At 38.9% G+C, this 20,750-nt stretch overlaps 1 protein-coding gene and 1 pseudogene across 3 annotated transcripts in view; both read left to right on the top strand.

Annotated features, from left to right (window-relative positions):
- Nucleotides 1–20,750, top strand: part of TTBK2 (tau tubulin kinase 2) — a 177,961-nt gene that overhangs the window by 44,462 nt on the left and 112,749 nt on the right. Inside the window, exon 2 of one of the 3 annotated variants that reach the window (XM_041744229.1) lies at nucleotides 17,404–17,515. The exons of the other annotated variants lie outside the window; for them this stretch is intronic. The gene's annotated coding sequence lies outside the window, so the exon portion shown is untranslated. The remainder of the gene's footprint in view (nucleotides 1–17,403; nucleotides 17,516–20,750) is intronic. 3 annotated transcript variants of the gene reach the window in all.
- Nucleotides 172–10,996, top strand: LOC121484607 (annotated as a pseudogene).

The following is a 20,750-nucleotide window of genomic DNA, read 5'->3' on the forward strand; positions in this document are numbered from 1 at the left end:
GATCTTTTTAATAGTTATTCTTAGCCCCAACTTAGGTTTCCCAAAACATGGGGAATTAGGAAGGCAGTACAGCTGGAGCTGCCAATTCCTGGGTTGCACAGATCCAAGGAAATCTGTTTGACTTTCAGATGAGCCCATAAAGGATATGTTAGCATCAGTGTGGCCTGGAGCATGCCACTTCACTTTCTCTACTTGGCCCTGAGGAGATGCTTCCAGGTGAGGCAGGATATAGCTCTGTAGTCCTTTCTGTAGGTTCTCTTGACTATTTTGGCCACGATTTACCCAGGACTCTATGGAATAAAGCTTGAAGATAACTTTAGTACCTTTTAATGGAAGAATTGGAGACCCTTGGAGCTAAGTCTCTCTTTTCCTTCTATTTTATCTTTTATACTGTTAACTAAAATGTTTCTCCTACCTGCTTATAACCATATCCTGGTCCTCAGAACTCTTCACTTTCCAAAAACAAATAGGTTTTTATGTTCTGGTCTGTATTTCTTCTTTTTAAGTTTTTTAAAAGAGTTTTTATTTTAATTCCATAGTCTGTATTTCAGTGAGGCAGCCCTTGACTCTTTTCTTGGCTTCCTAACTTATGCCTCCTGCATATTTAATGCCTCACAATGTACTCTGGTTGAGGGTGCTTTAGAATCTGGGGCTGACTTTATATGGCCCGAATTATGCTTACCTTCCTTTTGGCATAATGACTTCTTACTGACCCCCAATAAAACGGGTAAGTGTGTAAGGAGAAGATACATAACCAGAGGCTAGCCCTTTAAAGGAATCATTGGTTTTAAACTGATGTTCAGGGACGCCTGGGTGGCTCAGCAGTTGAATGTCTGCCTTTGGCTCAGGGCATGATCCTGGGGTCTTGGGATTGAGTCCCACATCAGGCTCCCTGTGGGGAGCCTGCTTCTCCCTCTGCCAATGTCTCCACCTCTCTGTGTGTGTCTCTCATGAATAAATAAATAAAGCCTTTAGAAAAAAAAAAAAAAAGATGTTCAGGGGAGCCTGGGGGGTGCAGTTGGTTAAGCATCGCACTCTTGGTTTCCACTCAGGTTGTGATCTCAGAATTGTCTCTCTCCCTCTTCCCTCCTGCACATGCAAGCTCTCATGTGCATGGGTGTACTCTCTCTCAAATCTTTAAATTGGTGTTCAATTTTTGATAGATGATATAAAGATTATTTCTTTATAAGATAAAAGGATATTTTATAATGAATTTAGCCAGAACCCTAAGTTTTGCTCTTTTTAATAAATCAGTTCCCCCTTTCAAAATTCTTAGTGTTTTTTCCTGGATTCCCTTACTTCTCAGTTTTCTTGCATCCTTTCCTGTACTAGCGAACCCTAGATTTCCTCAGCTCATGCATAACTCTCATTACTAGTATGATCTTTTGTCATCAGCCCTAAAGTATGAAGGCCTTAGCATTTTACCCTATCTTTTCTTCTAAATGACCTCTCCTATGCTGCTACATTAGACTGTTCTCTTTTCACAGCTCTCTGAACCACTCTGGAAGTATCCTACAATTCTCTTTTGAATCAAGGTAGACTCCTAAATTGTACTCGGTTTTTACAAATGTGTTTGAATGTGTCAGTCACTACTAAAGCAAACAAACTATATGAGACTCTTACCTGCAGGGAACAAATTGAGGGTTGCTGCAGGGGTGGTGGGTGGGTTAAGGGGTAATTGGGTGATATCCATTTAGGAGGGTACTTGATGTACTGAGCAATGGGTGTTCTATGCAACTGATGAATCACTAAATTCTACCTCAAAACTAATATTCTACTATATGTGAATTAACTCGAATCTACATAAAGTCTTGAAAATAAAAATACAACTAAACCATCTATCTGTAGACCTGTTAGGTAATACTTCTACACTTAGTTAATATTTAAAGTATCCCTAGTTTTCTTTTTATTAACATTTATCTCTATATAACCATTTATTTGTACTTCCTCCTTGTCTCCATTTGGACTATACTGTCTTCTGACCTTTGTCTTTCAGTTCATTTGCTTTGAAACTTGGAGCAAAGGGGATAATTGATAATGGCCTCCCTAGTCTGTTATATTCTTGTTTCTTTTGTCTCTCCCATCTTTTTTTTTTTTTTTAAGATTTTATTTATTTACTCATGAGAGACAGAGAGAGAGAGAGAGAGAGAGGCAGAGGCATAGGCAAAGGGCTCCATGCACGGAGTCCAGTGTAGGACTTGATCCCAGGACCTGGGGATCACACCCCGAGCTGAAGGCAGATGCTCAACCACCGAGCCACCCAGGTGTCCCTCCCATCTTCAATAAATGTTTTATAGTGATAGCCTGTCTATCCTCAGGTCTCCATTTTAATGAATTCTTGAGCTATATCTCACCACACTGTTCTTTTTTTGTCTTTTAAATAAATACAGTTTTATTTGCAGTGGTGGTATAAGAGAAAAAACCTGTCTCAAGATTTCAAACTGATCACTAGTAATTCTGCAATACCTGAGGAACCTACCATCAATGCTGTTTAAAAGGATTCTTGGGGGGGGGGGGCAGGGCAAGATGGCAGAGGAGTAGGGTCCCCAATCACCTGTCCCCACCAACTTACCTAGATAACTTTCAAATCATCCGGAAACCCTACAAATTCAGCCTGAGATTTAAAGAGAGAACAGCTGGAACGCTACAGAGAGAAGAGCTTGCGCTTCTAACAAGGTAGGAAGATGGAAAAGGTAAATAAATAAAAAATAATCAAGTGGGGGAGGGGCCCCCATGAGGAGCTGGGACAAGGCCGATCAGTGATAGCCTACAGGACAGGAAAGCTCAGTAACAGAGAAGCAGGAACTTTAAAAATCCGCTCCATATTCTTCCCAGATGGAAAGGTGCTCGCAGGGCACTTGGGCAGGATCCCAGGAGGGGCACTGGAGCCTCCAGGTTCCTGGGGTCACTAACAGAGGAAGTGCGCCCCAGGGGAAAGCGCGCCACACACTGCAGGCCCAGCTCGGTAAAGGGCTGGAGTGCACACCCAGTGAGGCCTTGGGAGAAGCTCAGGGGGTGGCTCTGCGCTGAGGGGGCTACGCCCATGGCAGCGTGATTATAGCAGCGCAGACCCCGGATCACAGGGCACCTGGGTTCATGGTCCAGGATCCTGTGTTCCCCCGGGACAGGCAGAGGCTGGGAGGGCACAGGACAGCGAGGATATTCCTGCTGCAGGGCACCCCCGAGCTGTGCAGATCAGCACCCCACCCCCGGAGCATCCAGGCCAGTGTGGACTGGGAGCTGCGGTAGTTACTACGGGATCTGACTCCAGGGCTGGAGGGCTGGAGAGCTGGCCACTGCCAGTGTGGTTGTCCCTCCTGGTGTCACCCTGTGCCTGGGACGGAGTGGGGCTGCCAGGGAACAGGGGCCTTATAGGATAAACAGCTCCTACTGAGCTGTGCACCTGGCAAGGGGCAGGGCAGCTCCCCCAGATGCACACACTTGAGAATCAGCACAGCAGGCCCCTCCCCGAGAAGACCAGCTGGAAGGATGGGAAGAGCAAGTTCTTGACAGAGCAGTGCTAGAAAGCTCCAGGGGAAGTCGAGGGATTTACAGTATATAGAACCAGAGGATACCCCTCCTTCCTCCTTTTTGGTTTTTTGTTTGTTTGTTTTTTCTTTTTTTTTTCTTCCTTTTTCCAATACAACTTGTTTTTAGCCACTCTGCACTGAGCAATATGACTAGAAAGAACTCACCATAAAAGAAAGAATCAGAAACAGTACTCTCTCCCACAGAGTTACAGAATTTGGATTACGATTTGATGTCAGAAAGCCAATTCAGAAGTACAATTATAAAGCTACTTGTGGCTCTGGAAAAGCATAAAGGATTCAAGAGACTTCATGACTGCAGAATTTAGATCTAATCAGGCCGAAATTAAAAATCAATTAAATGAGATACAATCCAAACTGGAGGACCTAATGATGAGGGTTAATGAGGTAGAAGAAAGAATGAGTGACATAGAAGACAAGTTGATGGCAAGGAATGAAGCTGGGGAAAAAAGAGAAAAACAAAACACCATGAGGAAAGGTTAAGGGAAATAAATGACAGCCTCAGAAGGAAAAATCTATATTTAATTGGGGTTCCAGGGAGCACTGAAAGGCACAGAGGACCAGAAAGCATAATTGAACAAGTCATAGCTGAGAATTTCCCTAATTTGGGGAGGGAAACAGGCATTCAGATCCAGGAGATAGAGAGATTCCCCCCCTAAAATCAATAAAAACCATTCAACACCCTGACATTTCATAGTGAAACTTGCAAATTCCAAAGATAAAAAGAAGATCCTTAAAGCAGCAAGAGACAACAGATCCCTAACTTATATGGGGAGAAGTATTAGGTTGACAGCAGACCTCTCCACAGAGACCTGGCAGGCCAGAAAGGGCTGGCAGGATATATTCAGGGTCCTAAATGAGAAGAACATGCAGCCAAGAATACTCTATCCAACAAGGCTCTCATTCAGAATAGGAGGAGCGATAAAGAGCTTCCGAGATAGGCAGAAACTGAAAGAATATGTGACCACCAAACCAGCTCTGCAAGAAATATTAAGGGGGACTCTGTAAAAGAAAGAGGAAGGCCAAAGAAATAATCCGCAAAAACAGGGACTGAACAGGTATTACGATGACACTAAATTCATATCTTTCAATAGTAACTCTGAACATGAATGGGCTTAATGATCCCATCAAAAGGCGCAGGGTTTCAGACTGGATAAAAAGCAAGACGTATCTATTTGCTGTCTACAAGAGACTCATTTTAGACCTAAGGACACCTCCAGCCTGAAAATGAAAGGTTGGAGAACCATTTACCATCAAATGGTCCTCAAAATAAAGCTGGGGTAGCAATCCTCAGATAAAGTTTATCCCAAAGATTGTAGTAAGAGATGAAGAGGGACACTGTATCATACTTAAAGGATCTATCCAACAAAAGGACATAATAATCATGAATATTTATGCCCCAAATGTAGGAGCTTCCAAGTATATCAATCAATTAATAACCAAAGTTAAGACATACTTAGATAATAATACACTTATACTGGGAGACTTCAACAACTTTCTGGAAATAACAGATCTTCTAAGCACTTCAAAGAAAGAGAGCTTTAAATGATATACTGGACCAGATGGATTTAACAGATATTTACAGAACTTTACATTCAAACTCAGCTGAATACACATTCTTCTCAAGTGCACATGGAACTTTCTCCAGAACAGACCACATACTGGGTCACAAATCAGGTCTCAACCGATACCAAAAGATTGGGATTGTCCCCTGCATATTTTCAGATGATAATGCTTTGAAACTAGAACTCAATCACAAGAAGAAATTTGGAAGAAACTCAAACACATGGAGGTTAAGGAGTATCCTGCTAAAAGATGAAAGGGTCAACCAGGAGATTAGAGTAGAATTAAAAAGATTCATGGAAACTTGAGAATGAAGACACAACCCTTCAAAATCCTTGGGATATAGCAAAAGCAGCCCTAGGACAGAAATACATCACAATACAAGCATCCCTCAAAAAACTGGAAAAAAATCAAATATACAAGCTAAACTTATACCTAAAGGAACTGGAGAAAGAATAGCAAATAAAACCTACACCCAGCAGAAGAATAAAGATTCGAGCAGAACTCAGTGAACTAGAGACCAGAAGAACTGTAGAACAGATCAACAATACCAGGAGTTAGTTCTTTGAAAGAATTAATAAGATAGGTAAACCATTAGGCAGCCTTATTAAAAACAAAAGAGAAAAGACTCAAATTAATAAAATCACAAATGAAAAAAAAAGAGCTCACAACCACTACCAAGGAAATACAAATGATTTAAAAAACATATTATGAGCAGGTAAACACCAATAAATTAGGCAATGTAGAAGAAATGGATGCATTTCTGGAAAACCACAAACTACCAAAACTGGAACAGGAAGAAGTAGAAAACCTGAACAGGCCAATAACCAGGGAGGAAATTGAAGCAATCATCAAAAACCTCCCAAGACACAAAAATCCAGGCCCAGATGGCTTCCCAGGGGAATTCTATCGAACGTTTAAAGAAGAAACAACACCTATTCTACTAAAGCTGTTGTGAAAGATAGAAAGGGATGGAATACTGCCAAACTCGTTTTATGAGGCCAGCATCACCTTAATTCCAAAACCAGACAAAGACTCCACCAAAAAAGGAGAATTATAGACCCAATATCTCTGGTGAACCCAGATGCGCACATTTTCAACAAGATACTAGCCAATAGGATCCAACAGTACATTAAGAAGATTATTCACCATGACCAACTGGGATTTATCCCCGGATGCAAGGCTGGTTCAACACTCATAAAGCAATCAACGTGATAGGTTATATCAACAAGAGAAAAAACAAGAACCATATGATCCTCTCAATAGATGCAGGGAAAGCATTTGACGAAATACAGCATCCATTCCTGACCAAAACTCTTCAGAGTGTAGGGATAGGAGGAACATTCCTCAGCATCTTAAAAACCATCTACATAAAGCCCACAGCAAATATCATTCTCAATGGGGAAGCACTGGGAGCCTTTCCCCTAAGGTCAGGAACACCACAGGGATGTCCACTCTCACCATGCTATTTAACATAGTACTAGAAGTCCTAGCCTCAGCAATCAGGCAACAAAAATAAAAGGCATTCAAATTGGCAAAGAAGAAGTCAAACTCTCCCTCTTCGCCGATGACATGATACTGTCGATAGAAAACCCAAAAGACTCTACCGTAAGATTGCTAGAATTCATACAGCAATTTGGCAGTGTGGCAGGATACAAAATCAATGCCCAGAAATCAGTGGCATTTCTCTACACTAACAATGAGACTGAAGAAAGAGAAATTAAGGAGTCAATCCCATTTACAATTGCACCCAAAAGCATAAGATACCTAGCAATAAACCTAACCAAAGAGGTAAAGGATCTATACCCTAAAAACTATAGAACACTTCTGAAATAAATTGAGGAAGACACAAAGAGATGGAAAAATATTCCTTGCTCATGGATTGGCAGAATTAATATTGTGAAAATGTCAATGCTACCCAGGGCAATTTAAACATTTAATGCAATCCCTATCAAAATACCATGGACTTTCTCCAGAGAGTTGGAACAAATCATCTTAAGATTTGTGTGGAATCAGAAAAGACCCTGAATAGCGAGGGGAATACTGAAAAAGAAAACCGTAGCTGGAGACATCACAATGCCAGATTTCAAGTTGTACTATAAAGCTGTGATCATCAAAGCAGTGTGGTACTAGCACCAAAACAGACACACAAATCAATGGAACAAAAGAGAGAATCCAGAAATGGGCCCTTAACTCTATGGTCAACTAATATTCGACAATGCAGGAAAGACTATCCACTGGATAAGGACAGTCTCTTCAATAAATGGTGCTGGGAAAATTGGACAGCCACATGCAGAAGAATGGAACTAGACCATTCTCTTATACCATACACAACGATAAACTCAAAATGGATGAAAGATCTAAATGTGAGACAAGAATCCATCAACATCCTAGAGGAGAACACAGGAAACACCGTTTTGAACTCAGCCACAGCAATTTCTTGCAAGATACCTCTATGAAGGCAAGGGAAACAAAGCAAAAATGAACTATTGGGACTTAAGATTAAAAGCTTCTGCATTAAAATAAAATAAAATAAAATAAAATAAAATAAAATAAAATAAAATAAAAGCTTCTGCATAGCAAACGAAACAGTCAACAAAACTAAAAGGCAACCTACAGAATGAGAGAAGATATTTGCAAATGACCTATCAGATAAAGGGCTAGTATCCAAGATCTATAAAGAACTTATTAAACTCAGCAACAAAGAAACAATCCAATCATGAAATGGGCAAAAGACATGACAAATTTCACAGAGGAAGACATACACATGGCCAACAAGCACATGAGAAAATGCTCCTCATCCCTTGTCATCAGGGAAATACAAATCAGAACCACAATGTGATACCACCTCACACCAGTGAGAATGGGGAAAATTAACAAGACAGGAAACAACAAATGTTGGAGAGGATGTGGAGAAAGGGGAACCTCTTGCACTGTTGGTGGGAATGTTAACTGGTACAGTCACTCTGGAAAACTGTGTGGAGGTTCTTCAAAGAGTTAAAAATAGAACTGACCTATGACCCAGCAATTGCACTGCTGGAGATTTACCCCAGAGATACAGATGCAGTAAAACACCGGGACACCTGCACCCCAATGTTTATAGCAGCAATGTCCACAATAGCCAAACTGTGGAAGGTGTCTTGGTGTCCATCGAAAGATGAATGGATAAAGAAGATGTGGTCTGTGTATACAATGGAATATTACTCAGCCATTAGAAATGACAAATACCCACCATTTGCTTCAATGTGGATGGAACTGAAGGGCATTATGCTGAGTGAAATAAGTCAATCGGAGAAGGACTAACATTATATGGTCTCATTCATTTGGGGAATATAAATAATAGTGAAAGGGAATAGAAGGGAAGGGAGAAGAAATGTGTGGGAAATATCAGAAAGGGAGACAGAACATAAAGACTCCTAACTCTGGGAAACGAACTAGGGGTAGTGGAACGGGAGGAGGGCGGGGGGTGGGGGTGAATGGGTGATGGGCACTCAGGGGGGCACTCGACAGGATGAGCACTGGGTGTTATTCTGTATGTTGGCAAATTGAACACCAATAAAAAATAGATTTATTATTTTAAAAAAAGAACAACATTAAGTTGTATGTTCTGAGTTTTCATCACAGATAGCTGCAAGAAGCCAATTCTTGAATATCTGAATTTCATTAGTGGTCTGGTGGACTCTGAGTATCTTCCTCTAAATATTTCTCATGAGATGTTGCAGTAAAGCAAAATTTTAAGTTATCGGAAAGAATTTGGTCAAAAGATGCTTAGAATTCTTCACTGAACTGGCAGAAGACAGAACTACAAAAAGTTTTATGAACATTTCTTTTTTTTTTTTTTAAGTAGTCTCCACACCCAGCATGGTGCCCAGTGTGGGGCTTGAACTCATGACCCTGAGTTCAAGACCTGAGCTGAGATTAAGGGTTGGATGCTTGACTGACTGAGCCACCCAGGTGCCCCATGAGAATTTCTCTAAAATACTAAGCTTGAGTGCAGGGCGAGGGAGGTGCGTGGTGTGCCTGGGTCAGTCAGTTGAGAATCCAATTCTTGATTTCAACTCAGGCTTCATGCTTAGCAGGGTGTCTGCTTGGGATTTTCTCTCCCTCACCCTCTGCCCTCCCTCTTTTCCCCCTGTGAAATAGATAAATCTTTAAAAAATATATTAAGCCTGGGGATCCCTGGGTGGCGCAGCGGTTTGGCGCCTGCCTTTGGCCCAGGGCGCGATCCTGGAGACCCGGGATCGAATCCCACATCGGGCTCCCGGTGCATGGAGCCTGCTTCTCTCTCTGCCTGTGTCTCTGCCTCTCTCTCTCTCTGTGTGACTATCATAAATAAATAAAAATTAAAAAAAAAAATATTAAGCCTGGAATACATGAAGACTCTCAAAATTGGAAGTTTTCAGAGCTGTTAAGATGCTACACATATGTTTTTGGTAATTAGATGGTTTCTCTCAAGGACTGTTGCACCAGAATGAAGGAATACCAGAGGCATATCTGTTACATCACAGGTAAGACCAAGGAGCAGATAGCAAACTTGGCCTTTGTGGAACGTCTTTGGAGGCATCGCCAAAAGTGATCTATATGATTGAGCCTGTGATGAGTACTGTGTCCCAACAGCTGAAAGAATTTGAGGGGAAGACTTTAGTGTCTGTTACCAAAGAGGGCTTGGAACTTGGGGAAAATGAAGAAGAGAAAAAGAAACAGGAAGAGGAAAAAAAAAGTTTAAAAACCTGTGCAAAATTGTGTAGGATATCATGGAGAAAAAAGTAGGAAATGTCGTTGTGTCTAATGGATTGGTGATATTCCTGTGCTGCACTGTCACAAGCACATGTGGCTGGATGGCAAATATGGAAAGAATCATGAAGGCTCAAGCCCTAAGTGACAACTCAACCATGGGCTACATGGCAGCAAAGAAGCACCGGAGATAAACTCTGACCACTCTATGGTCAAGACCTTATGGCAGCAGGCAGAAGCTGACAGGAATGAGAAGTCTGAAAGATCTGATCATCCTGCTCTACAGAACTGTGCTTCTGTCTTCTAGCTTCAGTCTGAAAGATCCCAAGATGCATGCTAACAGGATCTACAGGATGATCAAACTTGGTCTTGGTATGGATGAAGAGGACCCCACCACTACTGTGTGACCGGAAGAGATGCCACCTCTCAAAAGAGATGCCACCTCTCAAAAGAGATGATGATGATGAGGTGTCACATGTAGAAGAAGTAGACTAAGCTCTTCCTCAAGAATTATTTATAAATGTATTCAGTACTTTGGCTTCATTCCCTCTGATAATATATTTCCAAGGATGTTTTTCTTTATTTTTGTTAACATTTAAAAAATCCGTGTCATGACAATAACTACTTAAAAGAAAGATAAAGTTTCTATTTCTGATACTGTGATATTTAGGAACTAAAGCCCAGCACATTTTTCTTTTCTAGTTCCATGTTGGCTTATTTTAACAGGACAAGGTAACATTTGTTGTAAGATCTATGTAATCTAATATTAACTGTGTGGTCTAAAATGTTTAGCTGTCAAGTGGATTCCTTAGCAAAACCAGAGTCTCTGAAGTGTTCTGAGCTATACTTTGAAGATTAAAAGAAAAATATTGGTTAAAACAAGTTTCACCTTCTGGGATCTTCTTTTTAAATCTTATATCCCCTGCAGTTATCAATGGCATGTATCAGTCCTCTAGAAGCTAGTATGTTAAACTGAACCCACTTGATGGGAGTAACTATCTGTAGGGTTTTTTTTTTTTTTCCCAAAGAAAAGCATTGTTTAGAGTAACAAAATTATAAGCCCACTTAGGTGTGTTGTGAAGCTGTTCAGAAAGTAACTTGGCAAGTTCTGAGTGGAAATATAGTGCTCAAGTCACATTCTGCTTTAAAAGGTTGTGACAAATACAAATGAATTAAAGGATCCTTATGTGGAACTCGATCTCGGGACTCCAGGATCATGCCCTGAGCCGAAGGCAGATGCTCAGCTGCTGAGCCATCCAGGCATCCCTGACATTAACTTTTTTAAAAGTTAACTTTTAACTAATAGACTTTATTTGTTTTTAAATATTTTATTTGTTTGAGAGAGGGAGAGGGAGAAAACATGAGTGGGTGGGGGAGGGTCAGAGGGAGATGGAGAAACAGACTCCCCATTGAGCAAGGAGAGGACATGGGGCTCAATCCTAGGACCCTGGGATCGTGACCTGAGCTGAAGGCAGATGTTTAACTGACTGAGCCCCCAGGCGCCCTAGACTTTACTTTTTAAAACCTGTTTTAGATTTACAGAAAAATAAAGCAGAAAATATACAGTTCCTATATTCTCCTCCCTATCTACAGTTTCCCCTGTTACTAACATATTGTGTTAGTGGGATATGTTTGTTATAATTGGTGAAGCCAGTATTGATACATTATTAACTATAAAGTCTATAATGTACATTAGGATACTACTTTTTTTAGTAACATAAGCACAGTAGTTTTAAATACCTACTGTTATTTCTTAATACAATCTTTAATTTCTCCCATTGTCTTAAAAATATCCTATTTTGTCTTTGAGGCATGTTGAGACCTTGTTAGCACTGATGGTGGGGGAGGGAATCAACTGGTGAGTTAAGGAGGACTAGGGTAGCATGCTTTGGCCATTGCCTGTAGCATTGACCTGTGGAAAGTAACAGAAGTACAATATATAGAGAATCATAACTTGTAGTTGATTAAAAAAAAATGACACCTGAGCAGTCAGGACCAGCTCCACTACTTGCTGCTTAAATTCCCAAGGGTAATATGGGGACATTAATAATATATACATTCTAAGGTGGTTGTGAAGATGAAGTGATAAATGTCAAGTATTTAGCACAATGCCCTCAGTAAATATCAGATTGATTGGTTGAAAACAATATTCTGTTGTTGACTAGTTGAAATCAAGATTCACATACACTGTAGGCCCACTGCATTTGTTGGCATACCTCTTAAGTCTCTTAATCTATGAAAGTCCCTCCCTCATACTCCCAATCCCACCCCCCCCCCTTTTGTTTTGGCTTTGCCATTAATTTGTTGAAGAAATGAAGTTCTTAGTTTAATTGAAGAGTCTAAATTCTGGATTTGGTTAATCACATACTTGGGGTGTCTTTTAACATGTTTCTCTAGCCTCTGTGTTTCCTGTGAACTGGTGGTAGATGTAGAGCCTTGATGAGATTCATATTGTTACTGCTGTTGTTTTTGACAGGAGTCAAAAAGTCTAGATCTATTGTTTCCATAAGGTTGTGTCATGGCGATTTTTCTGATTCTTTTATTCCTTCCAAATTTCTGAACTGGAATTATTCTACCAAGTAGAACTTTATTTCATTAGCTATTTGTTTCCCCTGAGGTATAGTTACTAAAGGAATGCAGGATAAAGACTTGATTTTTCTCCCTATTATTTACCAATTCTCAGAATAATGAATTTTGTACCATATATGACTAGTGAATTTATTTTTGTTTTCAGTATAACTATGAAATCATGGATTTTTATGTATTTTATTTCAACTAATTGCAGTCATTGTTATTTTGTTGTTCAAATTTTCATATCTTTAGCTAGTGGAAGCCCTTTCAGGTTGGCTACTGTGTCCTTCTAACTCCAGTGTTCTTTGATAGCATTTTCCCTTTCCGGCACAGTTCATATTTCAGGCTTCCCTTGAACTTTCCCTTTGCCATTTTGGAATCAGGAATTCTTTTTCTCCAAGATGCCCTGTTTCCTTTCATTGAAAAGTAATTGAGACCACAATATGGGCACTAGGGCACTAATTGCTTTTGGGCCAACATGTTTCTCTCAATAGGTTTTAATGACTACTAGATTTTGTCTGGTTTATTCTTATGTGCACTTTTCAATTTGTTGAATTGTTTGTTTTTAAAAATACACTCATGTATTTAAATTGCAAGCCACTTAGAGAATTATATACACTTAAACTTGATATTTATATTATGCTCAGTGGCAAAATGGTAGCACCAAGTAGCTTTGCATGTGGTGATGCAAGCATTTGTAAATGGAGATGTAAGAGAATAGGAGAACTTCTATTTGTTTATTTTCTTCATAAACATTTTTTTTGTAAGTAAAAAATATTGAGATTCTGGAATAATTTTGTTAAAGAGTACTGTAAGAAGTTGATAAAGTCACTTTATTATTTAGAGATTCAACACCATATTATAGAGATTCAGCTCTTTATTGTTATAAAGATAGTCACTTGTATCTTCCAGAACATTATTTCTATTTAGTTTAGAAGTTTCTTAATCTTTAAATATAAGTGGGTCTATGTTTTGGGAATGCAGAATATTGTAAAATTACTATAATTTATATTTAGTATATCTTTTCATCAAAGAAGTCTTCCTAGGATCTTTAAAGGTTTATATTTTCCTTATTTGCTTCCAATTTGTATATAATGATATACCTAAGCATAAAGTAGTTTTTCTTTAGAAATATCCTTTAAATTAGTTTTCTAATTCTTGTGTGAGTTCCCTCCTACCTTTGAATGTGTTCAATCTAATGAAGTCTGTGGTGTTTAAAAATCACTACTTAAATCAATAAGTGACTTAGAAAGTTGTTTAGCTTTTTTTTTTTTTTAAGAGTTTATTTATTTGACAGAGAAAGAGTGAGAGAAGGAGAAGCAGAGGGAGAGGGAGCTGTTAGAGGAAGAGGGAAAAGCAGACTTTCCCCTGAGCAGGGAGCCTGATGTGGGGCTCCTGGGATCATGACCTGAGCCAAAGGCAGATTAACTGACTTGAGCCAGGTGCTCCTGTTTAGCCTTTCTATCCCATTTTAACTCTTTACTTCATGCTGTGAATGATCAGCATCATCTTTTTTTTTAAAAGATTTTATTTATTTATTCATGAGAGACACACACAGAGGGAGAGAGAGAGGCAGAGACACAGGCAGAGGGAGAAGCAAGGCTCCATATAGGGAGCCCGATGTGGGACTCAATCCCGGGTCTCCAGGATCATGCCCTGGCCTGAAGGCGGGCACTAAACGTCTAAGCCACCCAGGGATTCCCCTGATCAGCATTGTCTTATCTCTCGTACTCTTTCACTGTGTACCAACTGGAGTAAATAAAACTGAGGGTTTTTTCTTTATCTTAGATAAGAAGGTAATTATAAGCTGATTTAATCATTTTAAATATTTTCTTCTCTAGCTTCTCTAAAAGCAAGTGTAGAAAGATCCCACCAATATAAAAAAATAATAGGTGTGCCTGGCTGGTTCAGTTGATAGGATATGTGACTATTGATCTCAGGGTCATGAGTTTAAGCCCCCATTGGGTATGGAGCCTGTTTAAAAAAAATAGAGTAAGTGCTATTGTTTGATAACCAGATAATGTTGTTATTCTCCATTGAAATACCTGGGAATTAGTTTGTCTTGTCCCATATAAATGTAGAGAAAAACTACATTTTCCAATATGGGCCCATAAAGAGGATTTGATTTTGTTTTGACTTCTGGGGAATATTTTTTTTTACCCTTTATTGGTCTTACATTTTGTGTTTGCATTGGAGACTACAGAGCACAAGCTGAGAGTTGGTAAGTAGTGTTGCTAGTATGGAAGAGTAACTGCAACTCTTCTGCCTTCCTGCCTGAAGTCTATAGTTACTGCTGCAAAGTACTACTATTCCTTTCCCCCATCATAAGAATGAGAGACATATGTCGGTTTGGATTAGACCACTGGTCTATCCAGTTGAGATCACTATCTTTGAAAGTTACTCCAAAGTGGGTGACCTAATCAAGACTCTGTTCCATCAAAGGGTGTTAGAAGATCTCTGATAACTCTTTTTGTGAGAGAACATAGTAGTTGAACTCTGGGACTAGAAGGTTAGGGATAAACCCTTACCTCTCATTATATATCTTTTAGCCTGTTATAAACCTGTCATCTGACCCTTTGTTTATTTCAACTTGTACATTTTTTTTCCCTAAAGTAATTTTTTGCTTGCCCTGGTTAAAGTTCATCTGTTTATCAAAGATGTGTTAGAAGATCTCTTGAGAACTTTATCTGTTCAGTGTGTTTATTTTAACATTCTCTACTTGGAAGATTTAACATTATCTGCCAACTTGGGGATTTGTCTGTTCATTACTATGTATGGATTTAGGAAAATGATGTACAGGAAATAGAATAGGTCTAGGTTATCTTAAGGTCTAAGTTGTCTTAAGGTATATATATGTGTGTGTGTGTGTGTCTTTGTATATACATATATACATATATTTATATGTGCTTTATAAGCACAATGAAAGTCTGGAAGCATACAGAGCTCAAGAAGCCATTGGGAATGGTTATGTTTGCATATTGGCATAAGGGAGACCAGGAAATGAAAGAATCTTTTACTGTTTCCCTTTATGCCCTTCAGTGCTTAAGAAATTGAAAAGAATAATGTAAACATTTCTGTTATAGTAAAAATGTATATGATAATAAATATCTTCAAAGTCCAGTCTTACTCTTTACCTTCTATTTAAATTTCTGAATGCTTGAAAATACATGATAAATTGGTGAAATGTAGTGTAATATAATAATAGAAAAGCTGTTTTGTTGTGAACTTTTTATAAATGGTTAATAATATTTGTAGGGAAATCTGTAGCAATGTTTGAGTGCTGACTCTATTATAGAAAATGGGTTGCTGAATGTTAGGCTCATTCATACTTACCTTATTTTAAATACATCTATCTAGTTCATGTGTAAGACCTCCCTCTATTTTTTTACAACCCTTTTTAAGGGTGTAAATATTCACAGTAAAACATTTAAAAATCAAACAGAAAAATAAAGTGAAAAGAAAGTTTGCTTTTTCTTAGTCCATCACTGTCCTCCAAAGTTAACCACTGTTACTGGTTTCTTGTGATTTTTCCAGAAACAGTCAATACATACTATATCATCTATTTTTACACGCACACATATATAATCATGTGATATATATCCTACATATGTAAATCATATGGAATCATAATTTATAAAATCATATGATTACATGATATATCATGATTGTGTGCATACATGTATATATAAAACTTCCGTCTTTTACCCATACCCCTCAACAACACTTGCAGTCATACTATATATATGTTTGTTCTGCAACTTGTCATGACCCCTAAGATTTAGACAGACTCATATTTTATGCACCTTTATGTTCTGTAGCAGGAGCGATTGTTCAAACATACCAATTGGATCATGTCACTCCCAACATATGCTAAAACATTTTAGGGCCTTCCTTTTCTCAGGTAAAGTCCAGCCACCTTAACCTGGCATACAGGACCTTGAATTGATTCCTGCCTGCTTTGCTAGCCTCTTTACTTGAAACTGTTGATGTACACTTGGAGTGTTGATCGTCCTGAACTTTCTTCAGTTTCTTTTTTTTATTTTATTTTTAAATTTATTTTTTATTGGTGTTCAATTTGCCAACATATAGAATAACACCCAGTGCTCATCCCGTCAAGTGCCCACCTCAGTGCCCATCACCCAGTCACCCCCACCCCCTGCCCACCTCCCCTTCCACCACCTCTAGTTCGTTTCCCAGAGTTAGGAGTCTCTCATGTTCTGTCTCCCTTTCTGATATTTCCACTCATTTTTTTTCTCCTTTCCCCTTTATTCCCTTTCACTATTATTTATATTCCCCAAATGAATGAGACCATATAATGTTTGTCCTTCTCTGATTGGCTTATTTCACTCAGCATAATATCCTCCAGTTCCATCCACATCGAAGCAAATGGTGGGTATTTGTCGTTTCTAATGGCTGAGTAATATTCCATTTTATACATAGACCACATCTTCTTTATCCATTCATCTTTCGATGGGCACCGAGGCTCCTTCCACAGTTTGGCTATTGTGGACATTGCTGCTACAAACATCGGGGTGCAGGTGTCCGGCGATGCAATGAAACGTCTTCAGTTTCTTAAACAGTTTATGGCTTCTCCTCTGCAGTCTACTTCCTCTGTAGTGCTTCAGATAACTGCTACTTTTTTTCTTCAAAACATTATAACAATCCTAGTATTTATAAAAATCCACAAGTAAAATAAAATTTAAAGAAATAAAGCCAAATACAGCTAAAAACATCACTTTTTTCCTAAGCATATAACTCCAAAAGGATATATGCCTAAAAAAATGTGATCCTACTGGCTTGCTTGTTCCCTTTTCCACAATAAGGTTAATACAGGATTTGCTTATTTTTAATTTTGTATAATCAAAGTTATATAAATAGTTTCAATAATCAGTTCTACAAAGTGTGTTATGAAAAACAGTAGTCCAGATTCTGGTTCCAGATAAGATGGAGTAAGCACGCTTCACCCTGTTTCTCCCACTGAATGCAGCTATAAAACCTGGACAGAATGCTTGGAGTGGCTATTTGAGGACTCTGAAAAGTAAAAAGTAGGAGGCAGATTGGGGAAGAAGACCAGAATTCAAAGTACCACTGAACCGGCGGTGAGTTTATAATTTTTTTTCTTCCGGTATGCCCCAGCCTGAACTTAATGTATCCTGAAACGTGGAAGTGAGCCTTATTAACACGGACAAAAAAAAAAGCACCAGGAGAAGCCCTCTGGTTCTGACTCAAGGAGCAGGAAGGGATCTCCTAATGCTCAGAGAAAGTGTGGCAACCCCACATCCTTCTCTTTTTTTCTTCTTTTTTTTCCTTTTCTTCATTTTCTTGCACCCCAGGCCTCAAGCAGTCCTTGGCAGCAGATGCAGTGGCCTCAGTGGGGGCAGGCAGGAGCCAAAAATCTCAGAGGGAGGGGACCCTTCCATCCAGATTGGAAGAGCTATGATCTCAAGAGAGTGCGGCAAATCCATTGCTTTTCTTCTCCCTCTGTTCTTCTGTTGCTTGCCCCTGATATGAGTACATCATAGGAAGTACATGGCAGAGTGGGTTTAATGAAGCCCCAGCTTTCTGCTGGAAGGCTAGAAAAGGGGAGCCCCAGGGAACCAAAAGATTGCAAGAGAATGAGGAGCTTGGGAAACTGACTACTTAAACTTGCTTATGGACTTAGGAGCAGACTTCCAAGCTGTACATGCATGAGTCTGATTCCTAAACAGCATACAGAAACATCAAGGACTGAATTATGGGATAGACCACTCCCTAGCCCCTAAACTGGATACTGCGTGGGACAGTTATGAAACATATTCAGTATGACTTCAAAGGCTTTGCAAACTGAATTGTAATTGGAAATAAAACCCACAGAAGGCTTGTCAGAACTTGAATGTGAACCCAACGGGGTCAATTACTGGCTAAAACAAAAACACCAACATTCTGAGTGGGACTTAAATAAGATCGAGAGTACCATAATATTTCCAAGTGTCCAGAATACAGTCTAGAATTACTCAGCTTAAAAAAACAAACAAACAAAAAAAAACGGAAAAATTGAACTCACATGGGAAAAGACAGTGAACAGATGGTGATGCCAAGATCACACAGATGTTAAAATTATCTGGAAAATAGTTTTAAAATCGGCTGTTTTGACCATGTTCAAGGATTGAACGGGAAGATAGAAAGTCTCAGCAAAGAAGTAGAAGATATGAAGAACTAAATGGAGATTTAGGAACTAAGAAACATAATAATGGAAATGAAAACTCATTAAATGAGCTCAGTAGCAGAGTAGACCTGACAATGAAAGAGTCTATGCACTTGAAAATAGATCAACAGAAATGATGCAATTTGAATAACAAGAAAAATGTTAAAAATAAATGTATAGCCTCAGGGACCTATGCAACTATGATAAAGTCTTACATTTGTGTCATCAGAGACCCAGAACGAGAAGAGAATGAGTGGGGTCCATCAAAAGTACTTGAAGAAATAATGGCATAGAGATTGAAAAAGAAGAAGTAAAACTACCCCTGTTTACAGGTGGCATAATCATCTGTATGGAAAGTCCCAAGCAATCTACAAAGAGTTCCTAGAGTAAATGAGTTTAATGAGTTATTCATGGTCAGCTTGCAAAAAGCAATCATATTTCTATATGCTAGTGATAATCAATTGAAAACTGAATTAATGATATTTACAGTAGATTCCCCAAAATGAAACACTTAGGTATAAATGCAGCAAAATATGTATAAAGTCTCTATGTTGAGAATTATAGAACACTGATTTAAAAAAAATCAAATGATTTTTAAGTAAATAAATACGGAAACATGTATTTATGAATTTGAAGAATCACAGTTTTAGTAAATTTGTTGATTTTCCCCAGATTAATCTGTAGACTTAGTACTGGTAAAAACAATCCTAACAGCACTGTTTCCAGTTATAAACTGATTATAAAATTCTATACAAAGGCAAAGGACCTAGACTAGCCAAAACAACTTTTTTTAAAGACTTTCTTTTTTTATTTGAGAGAGAGAGAGCACGCATGTGTGTACACATAGGGGCAGGAGCAGAGAGGGGGGCAGGGAAGAGAGAGGAAGAGAACAGGGAACCCAATGCAGAGCTGGATCCTAGGATCCTGGGATCATGACCTGAGCGGAAGGCAAACACTTAACCAGCTGAGCCACCCAGGTGCCCCCAAAACAATTTTGAAAAAGAAAGATGTTGGAAAAAAATCAAACTACCTGATTTCAAAACACCGCGAAGCTATCATAATCAAGATTGTGGTATTGGCAAAGGGAAAGACATGTAGATCAATGAAATAGAGATTCCATAAATAGTCCCACACAAATATGGCCAATAATTTTTTACAAAGTTGGCAAAATGGAAAAAGAATAATCTTCAATAAGTGTTGTTGGAACAGTCGGATAGCCACATAAAAAAGTAATGAACCTTGACCCAAACTGCATGTATTATATGAAAATGAACTTAAAATGTACCACACATCTAAATTTGAAATGTAAAACTACAGCTTTTAGAAGAAAACATAGGAGAAAATCTTTGTGACCTGAGTGTAGATCTAGAAGTTCTTTCATATGACACCAAAAGCATGATTCATAAAAGAAGAAATTGATGAATTGATTTCTTCAAATTAAAAACATTGCTTGCAAAGATACTGTTCAGAGAATTATAAGGCAGATTATAGGCCTAAAGGAAATATTTGCAAATCTCATACTTGTAAAGGATTTATATTTGGAATATGTAAAGAACTCCTGAAAACTCAACAGTAAGAAAACAATTCAGTTAAAAATGTTTAATAGGGATCCCTGGGTGGCGCAGCGGTTTGGCGCCTGCCTTTGGCCCGGGGCGCGATCCTGGAGACCCAGGATCGAATCCCACGTCGGCCTCCCGGTGCATGGAGCCTGCTTCTCCCTCTGCCTGTGTCTCTGCCTCTGTCTCTCTCTCTCTGTGACTATCATAAATAAATAAAAATAAATCTTTAAAAAAAAATGTTTAATAGACTTTGGCAAAGAGGATATAGAGTGGCACATCAGCTCATGAAAAGATGTTTAGCATAACTAGCCATTAGGGGAATGCAATTTAAAATCACGGTGAGCTACCACTGTGCAGCCATTAGAATGGTTTAAATTAAAACTTGACAGTACCAAGTGCTGAGAAGGATGTGGAGCAGCTGGAACCCTCACATATTGCTGGTGGGAATAAATATGGATTTATTGTGTGATCCAGCAACCTTACACTAGGCATACCTTTAAGAAATGAAAATTTGTGTTCATGTATATTTATATTTAAATCAGCTTTATTCTTACTTGCCAGAAATGTATACTTCATAGAGTGAAAGGATAT

Source organism: Vulpes lagopus, chromosome 2 (genome assembly GCF_018345385.1).
Source record: "Vulpes lagopus strain Blue_001 chromosome 2, ASM1834538v1, whole genome shotgun sequence".
Taxonomy (NCBI): domain Eukaryota; kingdom Metazoa; phylum Chordata; class Mammalia; order Carnivora; family Canidae; genus Vulpes; species Vulpes lagopus.